Source organism: Mixophyes fleayi, chromosome 4 (genome assembly GCF_038048845.1).
Source record: "Mixophyes fleayi isolate aMixFle1 chromosome 4, aMixFle1.hap1, whole genome shotgun sequence".
Classification (NCBI taxonomy): Eukaryota; Metazoa; Chordata; class Amphibia; order Anura; family Limnodynastidae; genus Mixophyes; species Mixophyes fleayi.
The window spans coordinates 230,712,008-230,733,066 of record NC_134405.1 but is presented as its reverse complement, the minus strand read 5'-3'; the positions used below and the strand labels follow the sequence as shown (position 1 = coordinate 230,733,066).

Genomic DNA, 21,059 nt, shown 5'->3' with positions numbered 1-21,059 from the left:
GACATAAAAGTGATACTTTCCAGCATCATCACAACTTTGACAGAATGCCACTGTTCTGCAGCCTGTTGCTACTCCTTTAGTAACCACAAGCTCACTTGCAATGTCCTCTAAATACCGGTGTAATGGAAAAATGGGTTTACAGCAGCCTCGCCGCTATAGTAATTTTGCATTATTATAATTTTTTATTATCTTTCATTTATAAGGCGCCACAAAGGGTTCGCAGCGCCGTACATGACATATACAGAAAACAGTGATCCGTAACACATAAAATGATACATGAAGAACAAAATACAAAAAACAGACATACTGAATGAATAAAAATACAGGTAACATGGTAATGCAGATAAAATTATTTGCGAGAAAGTGATGGTAGTAACCAGCGATAAGTAGGTCTAAGCTTAAGAAAACAGGGCTAGGGATGCAGACCAAGAGGTACAGAGGGTGATGGAATATTAGAAGGAGCACACAAAGAAAGAGGGAAGACACAAATAAATGGGTACCGAATGAAGAGTGGGGATAAAAGCTAAGACTAGGGAGTTAGGAGGAAGGCTGAATAAAGAAATGAGTCTTAAGGGCACATTTGAAGCCTTTGAGAGTAGAGGTTAACCTGATGTAGCGTGGGAGATCATTCCACAGATGGGGAGCAGCCCAAGCAAAGTCCTGCAGGCGGGAGTGGGAAGAGGTAATCAGGGAAGCAGTGAGGCGGTGCATATTGGCAGAGCGGAGGGGGTGGCGAGAAGTATAGGTAAAGAAAGATGAAGTTGGAGATGTAGGGAGGTTGATTGAGAGCTTTGAAAGTGAAAGTGAGGAGTTTAAACTTAATTCTGTAGGCCATGGAGAGTCAATATAGGGATTGGTGGAGGGGGACAGCAGAGATAGAGCGGCGAGAGAGAAAAATGAGGAGGGCAGCAGCATTGAGGATAAATGTAAGAGGGGCAAGGTGAGATGCAGGTAGGCCAGACAGAAGGAGGTTACAGTAGTCAAAGCGCGAGATTACAAGAGAGTGAATAAGAGTTTTGGTGGCTTCCATGGTGAGAATGGGCTGTATCTTGGATATATTCCAGAAGTAGAAGGATTTTCAAAGGGACAGAATGTGAAATTTGAAGGAGAGGGAGCAGTCGAGGATGACCACAAGGCATCGGACTTGAGGGACAAAAAGGAGGGTAGTATTATTAACAGAAATAGAGAGGGGAGGAGGTGGGAGAGCCCTGGAAGGGAGAAAAATGATAAGTTCAGTCTTGGAAATATTGAGTTTAAAAAAGTGCTGGGACATCCAAGATGAGATGGCCAAGATACAATAGGAGACACAAGACATAAGGGAAGGGGAGAGGTCAGGGGATTAAAGATAGATGTGGGTATCATCAGTATAGAATTGGTACTGAAGGCCAAAGGGGCAGATGAGGACACCAATGAAGTATATGTAGAGGGAGAAGTGCAGGTGGCCAAGCATGGATTCTTGGGGAACTCCGACAGGTAAGGGAAGAGGGAAGGATCTGGAGTCATGTGTAGAGACTGAAAAGGAGCGGTTAGTGAGGAAAGAGGAAAACCAGGAGAGGACAGTGTTACAGTGGCCTGTAGATTCAAGAGTTTGCAAAAGGAGGGAATGATCAATGGTATTGAAGGCAGCAGAGAGATCGAGAAAGATAAGAAGGGAGAAGAGTCCTTTAGATTTAGTGAAATACAGATAGAGTACAATTTATTGCATCTGTAGGCATGTTATGACATTACACTAAAAGTAAAATGGATATCAAGGTAGACAGTGAGTTCATATGCACAAATTGGAAGTGGTTGGCATTATACTGTACAGACTTGTCAAAGTAATGTACTTGTCTGGACGAAACCATGTGCATTAAAATAAACACTGAATACCTATAATTTTAATTAATAAAAAATACTTGGAAAACTATATAACAAATCCTTTATTCATTTTAAAAGACAGTTTGAAGCCACAATTAAAGGAATAAAAACATGCTGGTTTAAAATATAAAAAATAAACGGAAAAGTGTTTCTAAAGCACTATACATAAACCCTATTAAAATATGCATTTATTCACTCATGCTATATTTATTTGAAATTTAAAAAAAAACAGTTTTACAAACGAATAAGGGAAAAATGAAAGGAAAGCAAAATGTTTGTGTATAAGACCAACACACTCCATGCACATCTGACACAACAATCACCAGAATTCTATTGTCAAGGGATTAACGATCACCTACTTATGGTACCATCATAGAAGAGACAATGGTCCTAGGAGCTCGCTGACACCACAATTTCACCATGGCAGTGACCTCTAAGGGTCATATTTATTAGCAGAAGTAATAAGAAGTAGATAATATTTGTTTTCACATAGTTTCACATAAAGTGATACATATAGCAAGAGGAGCAAAATATGTTCAGGTTAATTTCTCAATTAAGGAAATAATCTTAATTATGAAAGACAAAATAGGTATTTTTGTAAAAAGGTGCTAGTTTTTCAACCTTGTGTAATTTTCACCATCCTACCAGGACCCCATTACACCCCAAAAAAACACTTTTCAAGCTCTTTCTCTTATTGATATGTATTGTGATATTTGTGGCTTTTCTAATAACCAGTTTGAACCCTGTTATCAACCAATTACCTGCTCCTGTCTAACACTGTATTTATCATATATGCAAACTAGGTTGGTGCTGATGACGGCACAGTTTAGGGGACAGAACAGAAATGGGTTATGTTCATTTCATCAATTTATCCACCCTTTTAAAGTCTGTCTCACTACTTGGTCTTTACCGACTTTGTATAAATGATAGAAGAAGTGATGTTGGCTACTGAGCCATAAGGCTGTAGGGTGGGTGGACAATTACTTATTTAGGGGGTATGCACTCACAAGACATAGAGTAGCACCAAATAGAGCCCTCATTCTGTCTTATTCCCACTTTTCCATCTGTCATGTATTCATACAAAACTATTTTGTGCTGCCCCTTAGCACTGGAATTTCATACCTCATTTTACATCACTCTCTCCTAACTACCAAACCGTATGCTTTTATTTCTCTGCTTGTTTCAATATTTTCTGGCTTAATGATTCTTATAAAGGTTTCTACATTGGGTTCAAATGCAGTGATTAACCGATTGATGAAGTGAAGACTCTGCTTCTGTCTGATGATCGTATTAGAACACTAAACTAATTATATTTGTAAATGTTACTCCACATGTCTATTAGTATTGATCTCACAGAAACTGTAAAAAACTGTAGAATTTTTATGTAGGAAAAGTGAAAATACCCACAAAACCATTGCATTCCACAGGTACTTGTATGTCTCAGGTGCAAATGCTACATTTCTCTCTTTTTTTGATACTGCTGAAAATGGGCATAAAATACAAAATACAAATTTGCTTCATTATCGAGCATGTACATAAAAGGGCATTAGGATGTTATAGTTGAACTACATCTAAGATACAGTTAAATGCAAAGAGTCTTTGTCAAGATTCAGATTTATTGAATCCTTATGAATTGGATAACCAAATTCAAACTGATAAAATTGCAGTTTACTAAAGTACACTGTTATCATAAGGCGATTCAATACCTATTAAGATACAGTTACACAATGTTATAATTTTAAGGTTTGTTTGATGTGTGTTTCTTTTTGGGGCAGTTTAGCTATGGGTTATGTTGGTTTTGTGTTGTATGTATTAAAACGTTTCAATAAAAACACTTGATTACAAAAAAAAAGTGTTATCACTTCCAGGATCGCAGCAATGCCCATACTTATTGCACCAGAAAGGTTCCTTTTATAACTATATTAGCAGTGTACCTCATATGATTATACAAACAATGTGGCCCCCAAGATTATACCAGCAGTGTGTAACACCATGATTATTCAAGCAGTGCACCATAATTATACAAGCATTACCTCCCCTGAATATTCTAGCATTGTGCCCCAAAATGATTATGTCACTGTCTACCAAGTTTTTAAGTTAGGATTAGTGTATACTATGATATTGCCCCATGTGATTATAGTAGCACTGCCCTTCATGATTATGCCAGTGTTGTGTCCCAACTATACAGCATAACCACCACTGAATATGCTAGAACTATGCCCCCAAATGATTAAGCCAGCACCTGCAAACCAAGATTATGTTAGTACTGTGCACGTCATGATTATGCTATCTTAGCTTGACATAATTATGCAGGCACTGTGCCACCATCCATGATTATGCCAGTATTGTGCCCCCACAATAATAAAACACTGATGTATGTGTTCTGGATCCACAGACTCCACTGGTGGCTAGGATTTGAAATGTAGATAAACCAGTTTTATGCATGATATTTTGGAAAAAGTTTGCAATATTATATGGATTTAGTCAATGGTTGAACTGAAAATTTAGAATAGGTGGTATGGAAATGTAAGTGAATGGAATTTGATAGTTTCACAATCAAAGCAGTAGGAGAAGTGGGGATATCACATATTGATTGAGATGGGATTGCAACCCTGAACGACTTGCTTTGTGCCACCATGGAAGTATATAGCATTGTATAAGTACTGCCTACCTGTGCTAGTATAGCCCTTCATATATGTCCCAGTAATCAATCTTTAACATTGAGTTCCTCCAGTGATTGGGTGGACATGCCAGAGGAAGCAATCCATGACTCCCCTGCCACAGCAGCAATAGGTCACTTATTATATTAAAAAATGGCGTGGGATATAGTGCAGCTCGATGTGTGTGTGAACAAGAGAGAATGCACACAATGTTCCCAAACGCTTCTAATCTTTGTTGGAGACCTTGTGGAGGGAAGGACACCCTGTCTCACACTTGGTGATACTGACTGAGGCTCACCCCAATGTGGAGTGAGGTCATCATAGACCTTCTTGCTCACAAGTCATCAATTACGTGTAATTAGACTGAATTCCAGGTGTACATGCATAGGAGATAATGCACATATTTAAAGTCATATGCCCATCTTTTTATTTATTCTGGATGGGCAAGTACCAAAACTTACTTTTGTGAGGGTGTCTGTCAGGGACTGTGCTACCACTAAGTAGCTTGGTACTCGTCTCCTGGGCACCCTGTTCTGCTATCAATAGAGCTCTGGGCGCACTTTGACCAATGTGATAAAAAGCTTCAAATACAGAAAAGTGACACAGCCCACATGTCTCTTCATTCATAATTAATTTAAGACATAAATGAGGCTATGCCAATGTTATGAGCCTCCGCGTTAATCACAACGGCTCACAATGCCTATTTTTCCCGCCAGCTGTCGCTAAGCAGCCGGGACGCTGTCCTTCTTTCCTATCCACCACTTGGATTGCTCTGTTTTGTGATTGCAGTCACGTGACTGCAATCACCAATTACTGTGGGTGGGCTTGCCTCCTATGAAACACACTGATTGTCCTTCAATAGTAGGGAGGGCTTAGCCCCCCTGCAGGTTATAGCATGTTTGCAGTACTTGATTCATTAAGCCTGCTGTGTTGCTAAACTTAAGATTCTGATTAACTGCCTGCTGCCTGACCCTGCTTGTTCTTGGATTCTCCTTGTCTGCCGCCCATCTCAACCCTTGGCTTTGTTTTTGGACTCTTCATGCTCAATACCCACCCTGACCTTCCGGCTTGACCTTGGCATTTCTGTTTGCTGCCTGCCCTCAACCATTTGCATCGATACTGGTTATTCTGTGTATACTGTCTGGTGTACTACTACTCCCAGCCTCCATATTTCCTTGCTTCGCTACCTGGTTTCTAAGATACACTCCTACTACTCTGAGTGTAAGACCTTGGGCATCTGAGTACCTGTGAGAATATCTCTCTCTATGGGAAAGGCGGCTTGCTATAGGTGAAGACCTCTCATTGCCTTGTTCTAGGCGTTTATCTAGTTTCTAGTAGGCGCCGTAACAACCGAGCAGTACTTTAGGAGAAAAATGTAATAGTCCAAGGTGGTGCCGGGGTGGTATTAGGTTGTACTTTAATGAGATGTTTTCCTTTTGCTGTTTCTACCATGTGCAGACCAATGTTACAAGGTGGATTCCAAAAACAGTGAAGTGAGCGTGTAAAGTGAAAAGTGCTAGTTGGACAAGTAGACTTGTGCACATAAAGAAGTATTGTAGGTACAAGCCATTTGTATTTCAAAACATGACCTTTAGAGATGAGGACAAAGAAGGTGGGTCTCATTCTGGTATTAGGTTTGTAAATTGAATCTTTTACTATTAGTGATTTCTTTGCTCCTAGGTATGCTTCTGAAGACATGATCTGAGTTTACAGCATGAAGTATTAATAGAAAACATGTAAATGATAAAACAAGGTTTTTTAATCGTATCCATGTATTTAAAAGCAAAGCAAAACACTGCAACAACAAAACTGCAATAGCCACAGTAATAGTATACTAATAAATAGGTTCACTAACACTACATCCCTCTGGAGAGTTAATGCTGAAAATGACACTGGTCTAGTGTTAACTTCTATCTCAAGGCACTTTCTCTTTGGGTTTGTATCTTTCTTTTTTTCCACATTTCCTGATGAGAACATCAGTGTCTGTTTACAAGTAGTGTCTGCACATTCTGAATAGGCGCTGTCCTCAGAATGAACTCTATCAAAGCAGCCTCCTTCCTTCACCCTAATGATCACCTTTTGTTTCAGCTCCCTAAAACTATTTTTCACCGCCTTTTAAATGTGCCATATGTACTGATCTTGCAACTTACATTTCACCAATGGAGACATATGTTCCATTAAAGCTTTGATCACAAATGAAGTGAGCTAACAACTGTAATTAAACATGTGAATAGAGTTGGGTGGTCTGCCCCAGCTCTTCTCCCATGGGCTCTTTCCCACATTTCTCAGATACATTAATGCGTAATTGTCTTTGTGTGTTACGCCTTTGACGACCACAAAAGTGTATTGGCTTTTTCTTCCCCTCTCAAGAAAATAGCTCATGAGACAACTGAAAACAACAGAAACCAGACAAGCTATTTTATTGTTATTTAGATATTAAAACGTCAGGATTTGGTTTCTCCAAATCCATTGTACCACATCAAATGTGGCTGGTTCCTGTTTCTGCTCCTATTGCAATCCCATCATGTTGGAAAAAGTCAAAAAAATATTGGGGGATTGTTTGTTAATTTATCTATATATTTTGATTTGTGAGTATTTGTTTGCCACAACATAAATCTACATTAATTATTTGTCATCATTGAAATTGATATATGATGCTTGTGCAGAAAATTAACAATTCAATTATAAATGCTAATAACATAACTATAAATGTCCATATGGGAAAATAGAATAACAGCTATGAAACTAGATACATTTACATACACACTATAGACTTCAGACAGCAGCATAGAAGCATAGTTATCCTATTTATTATACCAACCTTTATTTACTTTATGTGGATAAAAGTAATGTACAATAAATCATATAGTATTGCTTAGCCTAAAATACTTTGGAATATTAAATACAAAATAAAAAGTTATTACTCAATTGGTAGTTCTATGTTTATATGTCTCTGTAGCGCACACTGGCTATTCAGGCTTGCCCTTAGGGTATGTTTCTTGAAAACGTGCATATATATTAAGTCAAGGCTGCCATCTTCTGGTACAAAATGGAAAATTACAAAACTGAAGAAAAATGTAGTGTTTCTCTGGCAGAACATAGTCCCTTTGGCACTCCCAGAATTGTAGGATTCCTTCCCTATACTAGACTCCACATAACTTAATTTTATGAGAATGAGATCCATCATCACAGGTGCAGCCCTACCATATAAGCAAGATAAAAGGTGCCTGGGGGCCCAAGTTACTGTGCTCCCCAAGGAGGAGGGCAAAGCTGAGGAAGAAAAAATAGAGAGACTGGTAGGTGAGGGGCAGTGGGAAGAAGAGAAGGGCAACACCTGACTTGGAAGAGGAAATGGGAGTTTTTACCAGTCTATCATCTGCAAACTCTATTTGTTCTAGGGAGTAAGGGATTGCCCGCTAGCAACAGCTAGTGATTGGTGACAGCCTTCTGAAAGAAGACTCTCTGCACCAGTGGTTGAAGTGGAAATTTAGAAGTGGGGGGTATAAAAAATGTAAATGAATGTAAGTTGATAGTTTTACACTGAAGGCACTAGGAGAGGTGGCGGTATGGCATACCACCATATACACCACCACCACCACCATTTATTTATATAGTGCCATCACTTCCGCAGTGCTGTACAGAAAGTATTTGTCATTTACATCAGTCCTTGCCCCATTGGATCTTACAGTACAAATTCCCTAACATACACACACACACACTAGAGTTAATTTTTGTCAGCAGCCATTTAGCATAACAGTATGTTTTTGCAGTGTGGAAGAAAACTGGAGCATCCGGAGGAAACCCACACAAACATGGGGAGAACATACAAACTCCTCACAGATAAGGCCTTGGTCAGTAATCAAACTCATGACCCCAGTGCTGTAAGACAGAAGTACTAAACACTAAGCCACCACACCGACCCACACTCCCACTTCAACCACTGCTCTGCACAAAATGAAATTCTTTATTTTTTCTGTGTGTGTGGGGATCACATGAACAGCCGATCTAACAGCTAAGACCACCATGGGCTGAGCCCACCAGATTTTCTGAAAGACTGCAGACGACAATGAATCTAGAATAGACACAAGAAATAAATGGTAGAACATGAGAGTCAACGTATAACGGCAGGTCACTAGAACTGTGTTTTTTTTATAGAACAAGAAAGCAATCTAAACAAGAAACAGACATCATTTTGTGTAACAAAAATACTACTGGATGGATTGCAGGAGTCAGATGGCAACTTAGCAGAGTAAAGATAGTCTGCCTGGAAATGCAGCCAGAAGGTGTAAAGAAGCATCCAAATACTAAGGAGTTGGCTAAATACAGATCTGTTTCAAATACTTCTTTCTGCAAGATCTCTGTGTCTCTCTTCTGATTATTTGGAAAGCCTGATTAAAAAAGGAGGACTCTAGTAATATCTAACAAAAGGAAGACCAATGAGCTGCGTACATTATGTCTGGTAACAGAATCTCCTTTCCTGCATCTTTCCATCACTATACAAGCATGCAGTGAATACTCCTATTCTAAAAAAACAAAACTCCGACCCAAACTCTCTCTCAAATTACCGTCCCATCTCTCAGCTCCCTTGCCCCTCCAAGCTTCTAGAGAGACTTGCCTACACTCGCCTCACACTCTTTCTTTCCGCTAACAACCTGTTGGATCCTCTTCAGTCTGGCTTTCGTTCTCAACACTCCACAGAGACTGCGTTGACCAAGGTTGTCAATGATCTGATCACTGCTAAAACTGAACGCCATTACTCTCTCCTAATTCTCCTGGATCTCTCGGCTGCATTTGACACCGTTGACCACTCTCTTCTCATACAAACACTGCAATCCCTAGGTCTTCAAGACACTGTTCTATCCTTGTTCTCATCCTACCTCTCTAATCGCTCTTTCACTGTTAATTTCTCTGGAGCGACCTCTGCTCCGCTTTCCCTATCAGTTGGAGTACCACAAGGCTCAGTGCTAGGTCCTCTGCTGTTCTCTATCTATAACGCTTCTCTTGGAAATCTAATAAGTTCCTTTGGCTTTCAGTATCATCAATATGCAGATGATACCCAAATCTATCTATCCTCTCCTGATCTCTCGACATCTGTGTTGTCACGTGTAACTGACTGTCTTTCTGCCATATCATCTTGGATGTCCTCTCGCCAACTCAAACTTAGCCTTTCTAAAACAGAGTTAATAATATTCCCACCCACCAACAAGAGCATACCTGACATTTCTATCTCTGTTGATAACATGACCATAAATCCCACCCTACAAGCTCGCTGCCTAGGTGTAATCCTTGACTCACACCTATCCTTTGTTCCCCACATTGACTCTATATCTAAATCATGCTACATACATCTAAAGAACATTTCCAGAATTCGCACATATCTCACGCAAGACACTGCAAAAACCTTAATTCATGCACTTATCATCTCCCATATTGACTATTGCAATTCCCTCCTTACTGGTCTTCCCAAAAACAGACTCGAACCCCTACAATCTATTTTGCACGCTGCGGCAAAACTGATTTTCCTTGCAAATCGTTATTCCTCTGTTGAATCACTCTGTATGTCTCTACACTGGCTGCCTGTCTTCTACCACATCCAATATAAAATACTTTTATTAACCTATAAAGCCATCAACAAAGCCGCACCAACATACATCTTCTCTCTTGTCTCAAAATATCTCCCAACTCAGCAACTCCGTTCTACACAAGATCTGCGTCTCTCATCCACCCTCATTACATCCTCCCATTCCCGGTTACAGGACTTTTTTCGGGCTGCACCCACTCTATGGAATTCTCTCCCTCGCACAATAAGACTCTCCTGTGGTCTACAAACTTTCAAGCGTTCTCTGAAAACCTACCTATTCAGACAAGCTTATAATATTCCTCAACCACCCTCTTAACCTCACCGCCTTTAGCCTGTTACCGCCTGTTACACAATTTCACACAAGACAACCACCCCATGACCAACATTGTTGTGTGACAGGATCATTTAGCTTATGAGTCACTTTTACCTTTGCAGTCTGGCTGGGCCAAAATGCAAAATGTAGACTTAACCTCATGTGTCAATCTCCCATTGTCCCATAGATTGTAAGCTTGCGAGCAGGGCCTTCTCACCTCTTTGTCTGTTTTACCCAGTTTGTTTATTAGTTTATTATGTTTGTCCCCAATTGTAAAGCGCTACGGAATATGTTGGCGCTATATAAATAAATGATGATGATGGTAATGGAATCTCCTTTCCTGCTGTTTTTGTAGTAGTAGAACCTTGCATGCAGTGAACCTTACATTGGGAATTATCAATCCGAGAATTTGACATAGCAGACAAGAGGCATCTCTTTATGATATCAGGTCTAGAAGCCCTGAGATGCCCTCTGCTAGTAATTGTGAAACTCTTGCCTGTATGTAGCTGTAGGTAGTCAAACATGCAATTAAGCATAACTTTACATTGACGTAATCTGCGACTAGGTAACATTCAATAATTGATTGGTTCAGATTACATGACTTAGTTTTCCCTTTCAGGACTATATTATTATTATTTTTTTATAGAGTGTCAAAGAATAGTGCTGAACAATTATATAAATACAAATAGGACATAACCATTGCAGTGAGCAAAATCACAAATACATGGAAACAGTTACACCCAAGAAGCATAAATGAGTATGAGTTAAAAATCTGAAGGGACTCATACAGAATGTAGCAAAAGATGTGACAAGAACATATGAGAAAGACGGACAGTATACAAACATGAAACAATAGGTAGAAAGGACCCTGCCTGTAAGTGCTTACATTCTAGAGGAAGCAATGGTGAGAGACAGTAGGAGCAACTGGGATAAAATAGAGAATGTGAGCAAAGAAGGAGAAGGTGGTGAAAAAGATGGTCAAAAGGAAGTTTGATAGGCGAACATGAAGAGGTGAGTTTTGAGGTAGCGTTTGAGGGGTTGTAGCTTGGGAGAGAGTCGGATGAGGTGGGGTAAGGAGTTCTAATGGTGGGGGGCAGCACATGAGAAGTCTTGTTGGCGGGATTGGGAGAAGATAATGAGAAGTGAGGAGAGGCGTAGGTCAGAAGCAGAGAGGAGTGACGGGGTTGGGGTGTACCTTGAGACAAGGTCAGAGATGTATGGGGGGAATATGTTAGCAAGTGCTTTGTAAGTGAGAATGAGGAGTTTGAACTGAATTCTGGAAAGAATAGGGAGCCAGTGAAGAGATTTACGGAGAGAAAAAGGTGAGTCAGGAAAGCCAGTGAGAAGGAGCTTGCAGTAGTAAAGATGAGATATGATGAGTGAATGGACCATGATTTTAGTTACCTGACAGTGGAAGTGTGAATGTTAGTAATGTTATTGAGGAGGAGGAGGAAGCAGTACTTAGAGAAAGAGAACAGTTAAAGAGGTGAGCAAGGTGAGGACAGGCATTGGGGAACAGGGAATGGAGACGCTTGGTCACATGAATAGTACCAAAATAATAAGAACAACTCAGCCAAGTTTAAAATTAGATTTAAAATATAACACTACACACAATGGAGATCACTTCCAAAGTACAACGCAAAACAACTTGGTTTTGCAAAGGTGCACATGGAAGGTCTTCCCAGTGCACTTCAAAGACTACTCTTCTCTCTTAGAAAATGACTCTGCAACCTAAACATTTGGAGAGTTAAAATATTATGAACAGGTCCTCTGTGCAAAATCTGAAACATCTCATCAAAGTCCAACCCCTCCCTCTCTAATGCCACCCTTTTCATTAAAATAAATTCTTGAATGAGATCATCTAGTCTTAAAGTTTGGGTAACGCTTTGTATAGAAAAACTGAGAAAGCTTTTTTGTTGAACGCAATGAACAAGGAGGCCTTTTTATAGAACCGTATTGAGACTGTTATACAATTTCCATAGAGGTAGATGTACATATTCTTTCTTCTGTTACCAGATAATATTTATCTTGATCTCAGGACTCTAAGGAAATGCCTCCAAGCAGCACAAACTAGATCTAGGTACTTCATGTTATTGTGATACTTGGAAACGTATCTATTTTATTGCTGTGATTCCACATTATTATTTTTATCAATCTGAATTATTTTCATTGTGGAGCCTACCCATTTCACGCTATTTTGTTTTTTTGGGTGTCCAATATCACCACTCATAATTATAACTGCTTATTTTAAGGGTTGATAAAATCCCTGGGCCAAATGGTAAAGAGCAGCAATGACTGCTAAGTTTAACCCCTGCAACAAACAGCATCTTGTCTCTGATATAGACTGCCTTCTGAGATCTGATTGAGGGTTTCAATCTTGTAGATATTTTTCTCACCCTTTCTTGTGTATCTGAGTAGTGGACTTTACATTTTTCCAACCAAGCTCTGACTGAGTGGAGGGAGTCTCTTTGGAAGCTGTTGGATCAGTGCAGCATACATTCAATTGCACTACAAGCAGTGGTTGAAGTGGTCTGGTATACATGGTATGTCATACCGCCACTACTCCTACTGCTGACATTGTAAAACTATCAAATTCTATTAACTTAATATTTTCCATACCGCCACTTCTAAATCTCCATACCGCCACTACTAACTTTCCACTTTGACCATGGACTACACACTGGGAATAAAATATTAAATCATAATACTAAATAGTTAAACATTAAATTACATAGCTGCAAGAAATTCTACTATTTGTGAAGAGAGTCCTATTGTAAAAGTTAGATAAGTGTTAAGCATTTGATTTCAGCATGTGAGTGAGGTTCAGAAACACCTTTAAGACACTATCAGGCCTAGTTATTAAGGTAAGAAAAGCCCTATCTCAAACAAAGCGAGTGTTCACCAGAGATAGGGCCCTTACGTCATGTTATCGCCAGCATTAGCTACTGCCGGTGAAGAGATTTACATATTTAGCATTGTTAAAGGCTATTTAACAATGACAACAGCGGTACATGTACTTGTACATGTACCGCTGGAATCCTTCTTTCCTTATCACCCTTGCAGGAAGTCGATAGCAAAAGATATACAAAGAAAGGGTACTTTATTTAAATTTAGCATGCTTTTCAAATAGGAATAATGGAAAAATAACTGTAGCCAGGCTGTATTGTGCTGTACACCCAGGACAGCAGTTTGCCATGGAAACGTGGGGTGAAGCAAAGGTCAGCCCCTGCAGCAAATCAGAGCTGGGAGAAGAGACAGGAAGAAAGGATAAAATAGGCAGTGAGGGGTGCTGGCCGACTGACAGAGTTTGCCAGCAAACAGAGAGACATCAGAGCTATCAAAAGAGATGCTCTGTGTAGTGTTGCAGAGGAATATCTTGTCGCTGGATCCCTGCAGAGAATCAGCTATCAATCAGTCTGAGGGAGATTACACAGCAAAGTGAGCCTATGTGCTGAGAGGGAGACTTCTGGTATTAGCGAATTAGCAGAGAGGGAAAGCTAGCAAGATCAGGCTTGCTGGTAGTTCACGAGCCAACAGTGGCTAAGATCGACAGCATCATCAGAGGGAGAGAAATAAGTAATAATACACCAAACACTGTGACACCATTATTGCTGCATTAGGAAAAGAACACTATACCTCTACTTTCACAAGTTAGGCATCCTAACTTTAATATGTACACATATCAGAGTGTTACCTGTCAGAGATACAGAGACATTACAAGTATCAGAGATCTAATGCAAGATACATCTAAAGCTGATTTATATTATTCACACATCGTGTGAGTTGTGGGAGAGTTTTGGCGCCAATGAATGCAAGTGTGTCGGCCATCTTGTTTGTTTGTCACTGTACATCAGTATGTACACAATACTGTTGCCTGATTTTTACCTTCCCTTTGTCCTACTTGCCCAGTCCAGAATCTCTCCCTTTTTTAAATCTGCCTTACCCATTTACCTCCCCCAAAATAAACACCCAGTTGATTGTTCGTAACCACAGTGTGTGGCCCATTATTATTCAGAGGGTTAGTGTGGTCGGCTACAGGGGGTTTCTCAAGTCAACTCCTGGTGGATTCAGTCACAGTCCACATCTCACCATACAATGTAAAATAGGCAATGAAGATTAGAAAGAGACAACATTTCACCACTCCTTTCAGAGTGCTAGGGAAAATCTATTTATGTTTAACAAGTCAGAGTTTTCGGTTCCACTACACATGTGTGAACCGGCAAACTGGGTCACTCTTGTGTAGATGCATCAACACTGTCCCGGAGTAGCAATATGACTTTTTTTTATCACTGCCAGCCAGTATAAATCACCTGCTCCGACAATGTTTTATTATCAAATTGAGGTGATAAATATTTTCTATCTCTGCAATAAGTGGCGATAGAACATCTGTGTTATCGCGGCATAATAAATAAATAGTAGACTTTGCATGGTACCCCTGAGGGTCGTTATGGGTGGAACCTCTGTCTTACCTGATTGAATACCTAGATGGGTATCTGGTTTAGTGTTCATGTACTTAACTTTCGAGAATATTAATCAGATCTGTTGTGTACATGGGGTACATGGCGTATTGTGTGTCTGGATAAGGTATATCAAACCTTGATATCTTAGTTACTAAAATACAGGTAAGCAAAAATAGCATAGCATCTACAATCTATAGGCCACTAAGAGAGAGACAAATTGACAATAATCCTACCACAGAATGGGACAACATATACCATACTTGCCAACTCTCCCGGAATGTCCTGGAGACTCCCGAAATTTGGGTAGGTTTCCCGGAAGAGCAGGTAAATATCCTGCAAACAGCATCTTGCTGTCAAAATGACGCGATTTACGGTGAATCGCAGGGCCGAAATGACGCAATTCCCACCCCCCAACCACGCCCCCCTGCCTTGGATCTCCCGGAAAGAAGTTTAAAAAGGTTGGAAAGTATGACATATACTGAGTAGTATGCATTATATCCTATAAATGAAATATGACTTATGTTTATTAAGAAGAAAACTAATCCGTTGGGATCATTAAGTAATAAGTGAGAAGTCATTACATCTGTTCAAAACAGCTTTTTTGGTTTATCATAATTTGTAATTTGTAGATTTTATTACATCTTATTATGCTGAAATGTATCAGGCATATAATTATGCTCTAAACAGTGCTGCATTTTTCTGAGCCATTATAAAAGGTCTAGCTGGTCAGAGCACATCAAGGAGCTCAAACTAAAGAGAAAGATCTTGACTGAAAGCATCCTGCATGAATTAAATGTAAAATACAAAGCATCTGGAACCCCAGCAAATAAACATTAAGGAACACACTATCTCTAGAAAAGATCAATAAAGTGTAATAACCATGCTGAGAAAAGTAATGAAAATTCAAGACAGTGAAACCAAAACATCTCAAGTGCATTAACATATTTTGTTATTTGTTCTACTTCAATACAAGTGAGCAGACCACATGTAACAAGAGAGATGGTCTTTTACCGTTGTTTTCAATTAAGGAATCTGGAATGTCAAAAACCTGTTTTTTTCTGTGATTTCATTAAATGACGAGCAGTAAAGTATTACATTCCTGCACGTCAAAGGTCCAGTGCTTTGCTCCAGCTACTTGTAAAAATAAGAAAATAACAACAAATCCCTTCACCTCTGGAGCTGGATTTTCTGGCTGGAGGATATAAAATGCTGAGATATTTTTTTCTCATGCCAGATCACAGTGTGTTAAGCGTCACCAGCCTGGACTTCTGACAACTCTTTTGGTACACAGTGTTCACCCAGTCGTTTGTAAATAAGTCTGCGAGCTGGAACATCACCACAAACTGCTATAGCACCACCTACTGTACACTGTCACAACAACATGCCGTAATTTGTCAACATATTCAACACTGGTTTTTTTTCTTCAATTAGGCACCCCTCACCAACGAAAGCACCTAAATTCTAAGACACAAAGCTCTGTGAGGCAGATATATACAAATAAGTGAAAACATATGGGCATATATCTCACGATTTTGAGCATATTGCACGCAAAATCACTCTGTGCATGCCCAGAACGGGTCCATATGCCAGTAAACGCATGCCTTGTCTGCTCCGTCTTCGAGCACAAAGGTCCTGAATACTAGTGATAATAGTCACGTATGCATGCTATAACATGTGTTTGCAAACAGAAGCAACTGTAAAAATTTATTTTATGCGCAGACATTTATGTATGTATTTATGTTAGACATTAAGAACCTCTTAATAAATGTATGTCCTTTTTACTGTTTTAACATTAATGCCTTTATTATTAACTGGTGACATTAATTCTATAATATTTTTTCTGTGCATTATGTTGCAAATTTATAATCCACATAGGCTTTGGACGTCTCCTGCAGTATAGTAGAGAACAGACCTACACCCAAATTCATCAGTGCATGTATCTTGAGATCCGTTCCTTGATGAATTTGGGAGTGCGCAGATTTACATGCCTTTTAAAACAAACGCACGTTATGCTCAGTAGCGTGCCTTGATGAATCAGGCCCAATATGTTCTCTCTCATAAAGCTCCCCATAAGTACATATATAATAAATATACAATGTTCTTTAAGAGAAACAGGGCTGATTATTGTACTTCAAAGTAATCATATGTTTCACATTAGAAACTGGGAAAATGTAATTAAAGTGACGCTAAACCAGAAAAAATATTTGATATATTGTATTTTATTCATGCTTGCCAACTCTCCCGGAATGTCCGGGAGACTCCCGCATTTTGAGAGAGTCTCCCAGACTCCCGGGTGAGTGTGGCAATCTCCCGAATTCTGCCCACTTCACTAGGAAGTGCCCCACTTCCTAGTGAAGTGGGCAGAATTAGGTCGCAAACGCCGCGATTCCCAATGAATCGCGGCGTTTTGGGGCCAAAATTACGCGATTTTGGCCGCCCCGCCCCCTCACGCCCACCTCCACTGCCAGCTGGAAGAGAGCTGAAGAAGGTTGGTAAGTATGATTTTATTATCATTATTAACATTTATTTATATAGCACCAGCATAGTCTACAGCAATTTATAACTGGGGACAAATACAGTCATAAAACAAGACTGGTTATAAACAGATGGCCCTGCAATATAATGCTGGTCATATTTACCAACTGTGGAAATCTCGCCTCCGGGAGGGGAGATCTCCCTGCTGTGTCTTGGGGGCGTGAGCATGCAAATCGCGTCATTAAGCCCCCCTCTGCCAAACTGAACCAAATTCAGCCTATTACAGCAGGGACCGGGGCCAAGATGCCACGATTGGCCCTGCCCCACCCACTTCACCAACAAAGTGGGCAGTATGGGGGAGGTTGCCCTGCTCTCCCGGGAGAGTAGGCAACTATGTTTAGGGCTGGTTTAACCCGAGGTCTAACTGGGCTACCGCCCAGGGGCCTTGGGTATCGAGGGGGCCCTTGACAGAGCTCAGCAGCATTATTGATCACTGCTGCTGAGCCTGTCACTGTTGTCCTTCCGCTGCGCTCAGTAATCTCCATACTGAGGAGATCTTGTGAGAGTGTCACGAGATCTGCTCAGTAAGGAGCTTACAGCGCATCGCGGATTGACAACAGTGACAGGAGAAGGTAAGCGCTTGTGGGGGTGGCTCACGGGGAGGGGGCCTCACGGGGGAATGGGGGCCCCCATAGCCCAGAGGCCTCCATTCCCTTAATCCGGCCCTGACTATGATGTAGGTACAATGCAGTCTTGCCTCCTTGAATGTTATGCTAAAGTAAGGTCTTTACTCAGAAAATTACCAGAAGTTACTCACTAAATGCTGCCACACATTGGTCACAAAACCCAAGTCTCTGGCTCTATAGACCTCATTTATACATCACACACATTACACTTAATGAAAAATAGATATTTAACAAAAAGCATTTTGTTAGCATTGAATTGTATTTGCTCTCATTATGTACAGCATATTACAACACATTCTCTGACTCGTTATCATGGCAGCATACATTCAGCAAAAGTTGATAATGGAGAACTGATATCAGTATGTAAAACCCACATATCACTTTCTTTGGTATGAAATATACAGAATTAATGGAAGACAAAATTACAAAATAATTGTTTACCATTTTGGGATCTAGTTCAACTTTGAAACAGTTACTATTTAATTTTTAGCATTCATTTATATTGGGTCTGCATAATCCACAGCTCTTCAGAATCGGGAACAAACAGTTCAGAGAAAGAGGTAAGAGGGCTCTGCTCACAAGCTTAACATCTGTAGGAAAATAGCAGTTTGATACATGATCATTATCATCATTAAGTGATTGAAATTGGAAAAGTTTCTAGTGTGGCTATAAGATCCTGTCACCCACCAATATTGGTTTGAGGTCAGGGGGTTCAGTATAGAAAGAGAATAAATGTATGTTTTGTGTGAATGTGTGAAGCGAGTAAAATAGGCTAAGGAGGTTAAGCATGTGGTTCACGAACGTGATACACTTGCCTGGAGTAAGTTTTAAGTGAACACAAGGCTAGAGGAAAGTCTTGTTGTATGAGTGAGATGATTCTACAGAATGGATGCATCCCCAAAAAATAAATTCCTATAGCTGGAAATATGTAACGAGAGTGGAAGGCATAGAGCAGAGGGATCAGGTTGAGCTTATTATGACACAAGTGAAGAGATGTATGTTGGTGCAGTTTGTTAATGGCTTTGTGCTTAGTAGAATTATTTCACATTCAATTTGGTAAAGTACAGGCAATCAATGAAGGGGCTGACAGAGCGGAGCAGCAGTGAGGCAAAATAGTGTAGCTGCTGCAATCAAAGTAAATTGTCTTGAGTAAGATACATGCTTATTCTGGAGATGTCTATTAAATGTATGAAACATGATTGATATGCAGATTGAATGTGCTTAACAAAATACAGTTATGAGTCAAGAATGACACCTAGGCAGTGGGCTTGTGGGGTATGGCTTATTGTAATGTTGTAAACAGAAATAGAGAAGTTAGGTAAGTAGCTTCTGTTGACTAGTGCAAAAATGATTAGCTCAGATTTTGAAAGATTGAGTTTGAGGTGACAAGAGTACAGGATGAAATGGCAGAAATGCCATTCAGTAATGTGGGCCAACACAGATAGTAAAATCATATTGAAATCCAAAGCAGCTTATTAGTTCTCAAGGGAAGTGATGTCAATCAAGAAGAGCAGAAGAATCTTGTGGTACATCAACTGACAAAAAAAGTGGAGAGTAGGGGAATGCTGAGAAGGGAGCACTGAAAGAATGGTTTGAAATGCAAGATGAGAATCAGGATTAGGCAGTGACATGAAGAGCTAAGGAATGCAGCATTTGCAATATAATTGAGTGGTTGACCGTATCAAATGCAGCAGAGATTTCATGAAGAATTAGAAGTGAGTAGATACAGCAGTGATCAAGTAATTGACCACATTATTTTCTGCAGTCTCCGAGTGTTGGAAATGAAAGTCTTACTGAAGAGGGTCCAAAGGAAGCATGTGAACAAAGTGTAAGCAAGCCTCTCATGAAGCTTGGAGGAGTCTGGGAGTTGAGAGATGCAACAGTAATCTGAGAGAATTTGGGTCAGAATTTGTTTTTTCCTCCCCAGAATAACTACATGATTGAATTATAAGATACCAGTGAAGAAGGGGAAATTACAGAGTCAGTTAAGGCTAAGATGAGCCCAATCAACTAATGTGGTGAGTAAACAACAATCAACTAATGTGGTGAAATGATTGGGTCAGTAGGCTGTATAGTCTGAGAAACTAACTTAATTTGTGGAATTAAATGAAGAGGTGCAAATCTGTGCAAGAAAGGAGTTTAGCAGGTTGCAGCTTCGGGAAAAGGATACCAGTTCATATCAGATCTTGTCAATCTTTTCTCTACTAGTAAACAAGATCTTGGTAGTGAAAGGGTTTGGCATGGGTGGGTTGAGAAGAGATTTAAGTTTATTAAAGAGGCTTTATGGTTTAGAAGCCTGAGTGGAGAAGAGAGAATGGAAATATATCTGGTAGTGTCCAGAGCATTTCAGTATGAGTGATATATGACACTATATTTAAGGAACTCATGATGTCCTACTTTATATTTGAATAAGCCAATGATGTCCAATTTTGCTGGAGGTTCTCAAGGGCGAAGTTTAATTTGTGTGTCACAACTAAGGGCATGGTTGACAGTCCGAAAATAAGAGTAACTGGAGCTACTTTGTCTGGGAAAGTAGGCAATATTAAAAGCAGCACATTACTTTGTCCAGGACAGCGAGATGATGAATGCAGATTCTCAATATACTAGAGGAAGGCTGTTGCTTGTGCTCCTCATATTTTGCTTGTTCAACATGCTTATGATTTCCAATCACTGTATAAGAATAATCACTAAGGAAAAAAAACCAAAAATATATCTACCCCAGGCACATGCATTCCACAGACTTTTCCTTCAAAATTTGGAGAAATGTTATAACTTGTCTAATGAGGTTGGAAATGCACTCCAAAATATATAGATGTCATGGAGGGCTTATATTAAAATGAAACCTTTGTAAAACGCAAACATTTTGTTAATTCAAAGGTTCAGTACCAAAGGACATCATCACCTTTCCTTCCATACGGAAACATTGAATAAAGTATTACAATTCTATTTTGTAGATCTGTAATAAATATTATCATACAAAACAAATTGTTTCACATTAGATACAAGTATCTAGAGTACAGTAGTTTG

The 21,059-nt window shown here is 39.8% G+C and overlaps 1 pseudogene; it reads right to left on the bottom strand.

Annotated features, from left to right (window-relative positions):
• LOC142150801 (uncharacterized) overlaps positions 1–21,059 on the bottom strand; it is a 712,033-nt pseudogene that overhangs the window by 257,666 nt on the left and 433,308 nt on the right.